The sequence below is a fragment of the Calypte anna genome, chromosome 1 (genome assembly GCF_003957555.1).
Source record: "Calypte anna isolate BGI_N300 chromosome 1, bCalAnn1_v1.p, whole genome shotgun sequence".
NCBI classification, from domain to species: domain Eukaryota; kingdom Metazoa; phylum Chordata; class Aves; order Apodiformes; family Trochilidae; genus Calypte; species Calypte anna.
In genome coordinates this window covers 135,477,135-135,485,917 of record NC_044244.1, presented here as the reverse complement: position 1 = coordinate 135,485,917, position 8,783 = coordinate 135,477,135, and positions in this window count along the sequence as shown.

Sequence of the window (8,783 nt, the reverse complement as noted above, 5' to 3'; positions counted from 1 at the left end):
CCTGGCAGCGACCCACTCCCTTCCTTCAGGCACGCTGCTTGGGATCAGTTCCCCTCCAGGCTGCGATCCCGGGCCGGCCGAGTTGACTCCAGCGCTGTGGGGGCATCGGTTTTCCCTCAGGCTTCCCCTCGGGATTCAGGGCAAGCCCTGCCCAGCCTGAGCTTGGAAAGGTCCAGGGGCTGTGGCCAGCTCGGCTTGACTGCTTTGCCCTGGGGAGGGCTGACACTTAATCTGACAGCTCGATTAGGGCCAGAGACCCTCAGTCATGGAATGGGGACCCTCACTTCTGCCTGGGATTTTCCAGGATAGACATCCAAATGTTCTGTGCCACCATTCCCGTATCCCACCACCTGAAATAGCTCAGCTTCTCCATTTGGAGGAGAGCTTTGCTTGCCACCGTGTCAGTGTTTACTTTTTGTCTGGTTTGGGCAGCTGTCCCTTCCAAGGTATCTCTTTTTCATTTGAAACAATAGGGTTTGTGTAGTAAGTAACTCTATATACTTTTCATTCTTTAGTTTGATGGTGAAATTATATATGTTCAAACACAGAAATGCAAATTTTTCCAAACAGGGAGAAGTTTATCTATGCTCTGGAATATTTACTTGTCCACACCTTTGAATTCAGTGCCTTCTCCTCCTTGAGTTTGCCTTAACCTCCTTCATTTTGGTTCCCATAAACTTAGTTTTAGTCACTCCTCAGAGACATGACTGTAGGATATTCCAAGTGATTGCTTTTCCCAGTCTGTGCCTTTTATTCAAGATTCACGTGCATTAACTCTAGATTCCAGTTGAATTAAAACATAGATTTTAATATTGATTAGAAAAATGTAATGTAAGAAGAAGCATTGGAGGTTTGAACAATTACCAATGTGACAGGAATGTCAACCTATTAAGAGTTTGGAAAAAAGTGGGAAGGCATGTTAACGTATTAAATGGTAGAGGAGATCCTCAATTCCAGACTCACAGAACTCTTTCCCAAGTAGAAAGCTGAAGCTTTTTTTGGGGATAAGAGGGCTATTTTGCTCAGTTTCATTAACGCTAATTAAGACTGAAGAGGGCATTCTCATATTATCCTTCTCCCATGTTGACAATATCAGGGTGAAAAGGCGGCTTAAGCCATGGATCTCTTGGAGAGGAAAGCTACAAAACCTTTACCAGTTTACCCAGTGATACAAAGAGAGCAAAAACCTCTCTGAGCTGAATAGGTAGCTTTCTATTCCTGTTGCTGTGAGTGATTAGAAGCCTTTGCAAGCCCTCATGTCCATTTTTGCTGTGCAAGATGCTTTTATCTGCTTTTGCCTTCATTTGTATTTGAGTTAAGAGTGGTACTAAGGTGACTGGCTAAATTGCAGGCCCTTCATAGTCCATAGCAATCTTATGAAAAAAGACACTAATGTGTCCTAAGTGTTTATCTTATGCCCATACTTTCTTCCACAATATCCAAAGGATAAGAGCAATGCTTTCAGTTAAGCTGCACAAAGTTTGAAAGTTGGTGACATGGGGAGGTTCAGAGAAAAAAGTGTCTCCCAATAGCTAGCAATGACCAGGAAAGCTCTCCGCTATGTAGCAAGAGAAAGCAGAGAATGCCAGGAGCCCAGCACCCTCAAGGAAGAATAACACTTATATATTGGATGTATATAATACCTGATAACTGTTGAAGATAAAATGGCCATTTGTAGAATCTGGCATGCATCACTATGCCCGTAATTCTGAATCTCCTATCTGTCATGTCCACACTTTTAAGTAAAAACCCAAAGCATTCTCTGGCATTCATTTTAGAGAAACTAATCACTCCAAAAGAACACACAAAAGTGTCAGCCAAATTGTGATTCAGAAGAAAAGCGTGCATTTTTCTGAGGGCACAGGATGTTTCCTCAAGTTCCCTGAAAGTGTTGTAACTTAATTGATCATGAAACAAATAGTTAAGAATCAAGTTAGAGAGGAGTAATTTTGCTGTTCTCATTCCACTGTAGAGCTGTTTAGCCAAGCGTGTTTTACAGCCTGTCCCGTTATTTCAATTACACAGTCAACTCTTTGAGTCCACCTAAGTGCTGAGTTCACCTGTAATTGGGAAAAACCTGTCGTTGCTTTCAGCTGCAGGCCCCTGGGGCATGTTTCAGGGCTCAAACCTCTGGTGCAATGCCAGGTTGCTGCTAGCAAGGGTGCATTGTTCAGAAATCAGTCAGCACCAAGAAGCCAGACGGAGGTTTGTGGCCATCAGCATCCTGGAGTAACTGCCCAGGGTGAACTTCACAGCAACACAGTGAGTTGTTCCAGCTGGCCCTGGAAGATACGTCTCCTGGCATGTCAGTCACTGATGTTGGAAGAGATAACTGTGCCACACTAGTTAATTCAAAGGCAGTCTGGTATTGCTACTGGTGTTCTCCAAGGAGCTCTTTGGACTTGTAGTTTAATATTGGTTAAAATGTAAAACAGGTAAGAAACACAAATTTATGCCAGAGAGCCTGTTTATACTGAGTTAATCTTGCTAGAGCTTGCTGTAGCTATAGATATTTGAAATCACAAACCACTTCTGGGTCTCCTACAGTCTGAACAAGCGTGTTTTACAATAGAGCTTGTGCCCACAAAGATCCTCATTCCAGGACATCTCAAATCTGAAGGTGGTTGATTTTCTGATCAGCCAAGTCCAAAGCCCACATCAAAACTGAGCAGTTATTTATCCTTCTAGATTCCTATGAAAGGTCATATTTGATTTGGTCTATTCATCTGCACTTGCAGCAAATTTATACTGTGTAGAACATATAATCTCAATTGACATTTTAAGAAAGTGAAAAACCTAAACATACCAGTTATCTCAAAAGACAACTTTCACAATTGGAATCTCATTTGAAATAAAAATAGGTGTTTAATTTTTATTTTTAAAAAACCTAGATGATTTTTCATGAGTTCTACGTGTTTCCATGTGCAACTGCAGCTAAATGGAAAGAATCTCTGCAGTTATGTGACTCCCACTGCAACACTTAACCAGGAATGCATGCTAGAAGTGCCTTTCTTCTCCTGTCCATCCAAAATCACTGTGGATTTCTTCACAGGATACTTCTGTCTTTTCTGTGACTCTTCCCCATGCCTCCTGAGAGAAATGCTGAGAGTTGTTGGGGATTTTTCCTTTTTACCTTCAACACACAGAAGCTCTATAGCCTTGCTGATTTCCAATGTGACTAAGCAGGTCCAAACCTCTGCTTTTTTGGCTTTACCACATTACTACCTAAGTAAATCAGCCATGCTTATACAATCAACATTACCTGGATAGTTTTATTTTGAGCTGAAGCAGTTCTCAAGGCAGATCCCGGAATGGCGTCAAGGTTGTTATTGGTCTCCTGAGGAGTTCCTTGAGGTGGAGACAGTGTGTTGGCACTAGAAATACTCACCAGAGCCAAAGCAATTGGCTTCACCAGCCAGTAGATGAGTCACTGAAATGAAAATCAAGTTTCACAACTTGACATCTCTGCCTGACACACAGCCACCTCAAGATCTTATCCTGTTTTGTGGGTGAGAGCTCTTGGAGCCAGCAGAAGTGCAACTGAAATGGCTGTAATTAATTTGCAGTGAGGTTTCTAAGATGGATGAGTCAGTTTATCCCTCACATATAACTAGCGTGAGTTTTAAAAATGTTCTCAGCTGTAATGGCTATGATCTGTGTTCTGCTATCATGGAGCAGGTCTCTGACTTCTGCTTTTGTAATTTGCTATGTACACCATGGGCTCAGAAATTGTTCTTGAATGTTGTACAATGAAGAGCAACCTGCTGAAAAGGAATCTGTAACTGTGAGTAAAGGAGTCCTAGATTTAGCCTTCTTACCCAGACAGAAAAGCACAACACGCAATAAAATCTGGACAAACATTAAAATGACTGCATATCTTAAATCAGATTATCTGATGCCTTACTAGAGTACCACTGAAATTACATGAACAAAACCAACAAGTAAACTGGAGTAATGAGGTGGCCTGAGGAAACCCATGGAAGAATATTCTTTGAATTGCTAGGAGAGAACAAAAAGGATACAATTACAGCAAACACTGAAATACCGTGACCAAAAAAGAAGAATTCTTTAGGAAGAGCAGCTTGCAGGGGACTGTGCTTTGAAAAAATAAACATTTGTCTCAGGAGACACTATAGTATGTTGATGATTTCACCCTATATTAGAAGAAAGAATTAGTTGCTTTGGAAGCATGTGGAAATGACTCTATTGCTGCTTTCTCCTACCACAAGTGACCTCAGAACAGCATGGGACATAGGAAACAAACACAGAGCTACTATTGCCTGAGCTTTGACATCCCTTGCAGCAAAAAAGCAAGAAAACCAAAGTCAAAGTGTGTGGAAGATGGTGTTCATGATAAAATAATTATCTACACCAATTGATTTCCTGTATCTGAAAAGATAAACCCTTTTCCTTTGGAGAATAATTTACTGTCTTTCATAGGGCTGGGCTCGAGCTGGCTGAACATGAATCACTGTGCTAAATGTTAGCTCAAATGCTGGCAGAGGCAAGGCAGAATACTGAGTGTTTTGCCAAGCAGCTGGTTTTCTGTCTGCTACATGTGTGTCCAGAGGCCCTGTGCTGGCATTGTCCCTGAGTTCTTGCAGAAGCTTTGATTTTCCTATTTTCTCACCTTGTTTTTGCTAAAGTATCATAGTAAATAAGCAGTACTACCAATGATGGTAGTTTTAAATTCTTTTGTTATCAGAAGCTCTGTGCACAAACTGAACATGGCTCCAGTCTTAGCCTAATTGCAAGGAAGTCTCAGGAAAAGCCCAAGTGATCCGCAGTGGTGAACACAGCTGGAATTACAACATACTCCCTCACTCATAGTCTTATACTCTCAGGCTTCTTGGGGAAAATGGTTCATAAGTTACTCTTATTGCTGATTTTTATTATAAATAACACTTATCTACTGTTCTTTAATACTTTTAAAGTCAAAGATGCTGTACATGACAGAGTTTTCTTTGCAACCACTGTGTAATCACCCTGCAACAAGCCTGGGTTGCAAGAAGAGGAGACAAAAGCAAAGAGGAAGGACAACAGTAAAAGTCAGATTAGAAATAAGAAGCAGAAACTGGATTTCAGTAATCTAATTAGCAGTGCATGTGGTGCAAAATTAGCACAAACACAGTGGCAGAGTGCTATGGCTGTGTCATGCCATAGCTTTTCCTCACTGTCAGCATATTTAGCTGGTAGAGACTTAAAGCCTATGAGGCAGAATTTCATTGCCATTCCCACATAAAAAGCAAAAGCTTACCGATGACAGAGCCCTTCCTGTGGCATTCATGCCATTCACTGTAACACATGTATTGGGGCACACCTATTGTTCTCAATAGGATTTTAGTCACAAGCAGCATTCATAATACATAATGCTACCCAGATGCTTTTTTCTTTATTTTTTTTTTTTTCCTTTCACATGTCCTTCAAATACAGACGTTAGCTCAGACTTTGTAAGAGTAAACTTGGAATTCTCTCTTATCTTACCCCAAGGAGACCAACTGGATACAGCACAACAGCTTGTAAATACTACTTTTGTCTTACAGCCCTCGACAGAAACTACAGCAGTCTCCAGCTTTCTTCCAGCCAAGGTGTCAGAATGTCCCTTAGATTTTCCTTCTTCCCATTCCCCAGCTTCACTGTCACATTCCTCCTTATAACCCTCCACTCAGGAAAGCTTTTCAGGACTTTTAGAACTTGCAGAACCTGACCTGATGAGCTGGGATGCAGTTCAACTCAGCAGATGATCCATGCCTGAACGACATGTAGTATCTCTAATGCAATTTATGCATATCTAATTAATTATTTTCTTATTATTCTTCCTGTTATTGGGTCATGTTAGAGAAGAGAAGCAAGACAATTTCCCTCACAAGTCACATTACATTTTGAACCAGAAATTTCTTACTGCTTATGAAGTACCTGCATGAGATTTTTTGCTCTCTGCTGGAACTTTCTGTTGCCTGAAGAACTGGCATTCTCTTTAGCCAAAAGAAAGCAAACAGTAATGTTAAATACAGAAAGAGTTCCTAAGCCGGTTTTCTGTCAGAGGAACCTTTAAAAATGAGTTGGCAAATGTTGAATGTTAAGCAATCCCAGCTCCCACTAGCATTATGCTTTCTCAATTGGAGAAATTAATTCTCTGTCGTTCTTGTAATATTAAAAAAAAAAATCAACATTTTGGAGATGGGAAAAAGCAAAACAAAGCACAACAAAGCAAACCACAACTGGAAAAAAACCCCACAACTGTCAGAAAGATCTTTTATGCTGAATGCCATTAAGATTTCTTTTTTTTTCTTAGTGGTAGGGACTCAAGGACTATCTTGTTATAGGAGTAGAAATAAAAATACTGTGTGTATCACTTTGCCCAGCTACTCACCTCTTTTCCCATGATTCTTGCTTGTATTAGCAAATTACCTGTGATATAAAAGTTATGGTAAAATACTGGTGCTGTGTTCATTGAGTTATTGGGCTATGAATAATATTTTTGCCCGGATAATAATTCTGCCTGGATTTTGGTAATCAAAAACAGCTCTCCACTGTCAGTAAATGCAGCTGCAGATGACACAATAAGCTGTTATGTTCCAAAATAAATTAATTTTTAATTTATTTGAATTCAAATATTTTCCTTCTCTGGATTTCCACATGCATTTTTTTTCTCTCTCTTTTCTCCAGATTACATGTGAGTACCTCCAGAGATGGGCAGTAGAGCTGTCATGGTCATGGGCTGTGGAGGGTTACCTGCCCAAAGGGCATGTAAAGATGGTGACCATGGGGTTTCTCAGGATTCTGCAGGACATAAGGACACTGAGGTCAGGTATCTTAGAATTGCTTTGTTACAAATTACTACAAAACTATTTCTAGATATGGATATAGATATAGATAGATATAGATATATAGATATATATAGAGAGAGAGATAGAGAGATATATAAATATATATTTATATATATATATATGTATACATACTTATATATAGATAGATAGATAGATAGATATAGATATATAGATAGATGTAGAAAGGATGTTACCAAGCAATATTTATATTGGAGAACAAATCTGGCAATAACAAGGAATGAGGACTTTTCTCTAGGGTTCTGAGATAAATCTGTTTTGACAATTTCAAATCCATGGGAAATGCTGCTGCCTCAGTCTTTGTCTTAGATCTTCAAAGCTGATGAGAATATCCAGATTTGTATAAAGAAGAGTAAAATTTGAGCAAAACCTTCATGGATTAGGAGATAAGAAGAGACAGCCTTTTGAAAAAAATGCCATTATGGTTCTGAGTGAATGGTGAGAAGAGAGTTTGTATCAGCAGGGGAAAAGGGATAAAAGAAAGGATGATGGGCCAGATTTCTAGGGCTACATCCAGAAGAAAGAGTAAGAAAAGTGAAGTAACACATCATTATAAGGCACATCAAAGCTGTGCTTGCAAGCAGATGGAAGGTTCCTCAAAAAACCCCACAAAAGAGTAACTAAGAATTTTAAGAATAACTTTGTGACAAATATTTTAACAGGAATCCTAATTCATATCTCTTGTTCAAATGTCATTGGGCTGCCGTGGTAGGAGGGTGAAGCAGTAAAACAGCAGCCGTAGCTGTGACTCAGAAGTTTTACATGAAAATGGTGCTACAGAGTGAGAAATGTGTCACTGAGCTCTGCTACTCTTTCCATTTCTTGCTCACTTCAAAAGAACTCTCTGCGTTTGAGAAGCGGGGTGTTATTTGCCTACATGAAGTATAAAAATCTGTTAAATAATCAGGCGGATTGGGAGGAGCTAAAACTGTTTGAGGAGACTTTACCTCATTTACAGGATCCAAAGCAACTTAAAGGATATCAGCACTGTTGTGGATTTGTTTGGAGGCTTTTTTCCCTTTGCTTTTGCAAAGAAATCTTGTAAGATGTAACCTCAAAACCTCAAGTCAGTCAGTTGCTTTCTTTCATTCAACATTAATTGTCTTTTACTGCTATTATGAAATCCACTTTTTCTGATTTAACTCTTTTTGTAGGACTCAATAATGAATTTGGAGCAATTCCATTCATCATTGCTCACAGCAGCCTTGATGCCTCTCTAGCTCAAAGCAGTTACACTGACATGAGGAATGCCCTGGCCTGTGAGACTGAGCAATTCAACCAGTTAAGAGAGAAACAGAAGAGAATTGCACAAGCCACTTCAAGGCTTTCTCCTTTGTGGTATTCCCAAAAACTGATGCTGAATCACTGTCTGAGAGGGTCTTAGCTTAAACAAAGTGGATGAACAGAATACCTGATACTAAATGAGGCACAAAATCAGGATTAGGAGCTGCCATTTCACTGATATCACACTGGTAGTTTGAGCTGATGGTAGTTTAAGCTGTTGAACTGGTAATATAAACACATCATGAGTGCTAAGTACAGAGTTTAAAAGTGTATTAAAATGGACAAGGCAGCTAAGTTTTCTTTTATTTCTTATTGGGACTTCATGAAAAAATTCAATTTATTGTAATGACTGGTTGCCCAGCTCTTCTAGCCCCTCTGCATCTCCGGACACTATTTGTAGAGCTGCAAAGGTTGAAATCTTGGGAGGCATCATTTCTCCCATTCCTGGAGCAAAGAAGAGGAGCAGTTCTGAGCTCTGAACATCCCCAGTCTCCCTTACACTGCCAGGTGATGAGCAACTTCACATTCTCCTGATTTCTGTTGCTCTTCAGCCAAAGCCTGAAGGAGGGGAGAGGAATCAGACCACAGGACTATGCCTTTTTTTTTTTTTTTTTTTCCTTAAACAGGACATGCTGAGGGTGGAAGTTCACA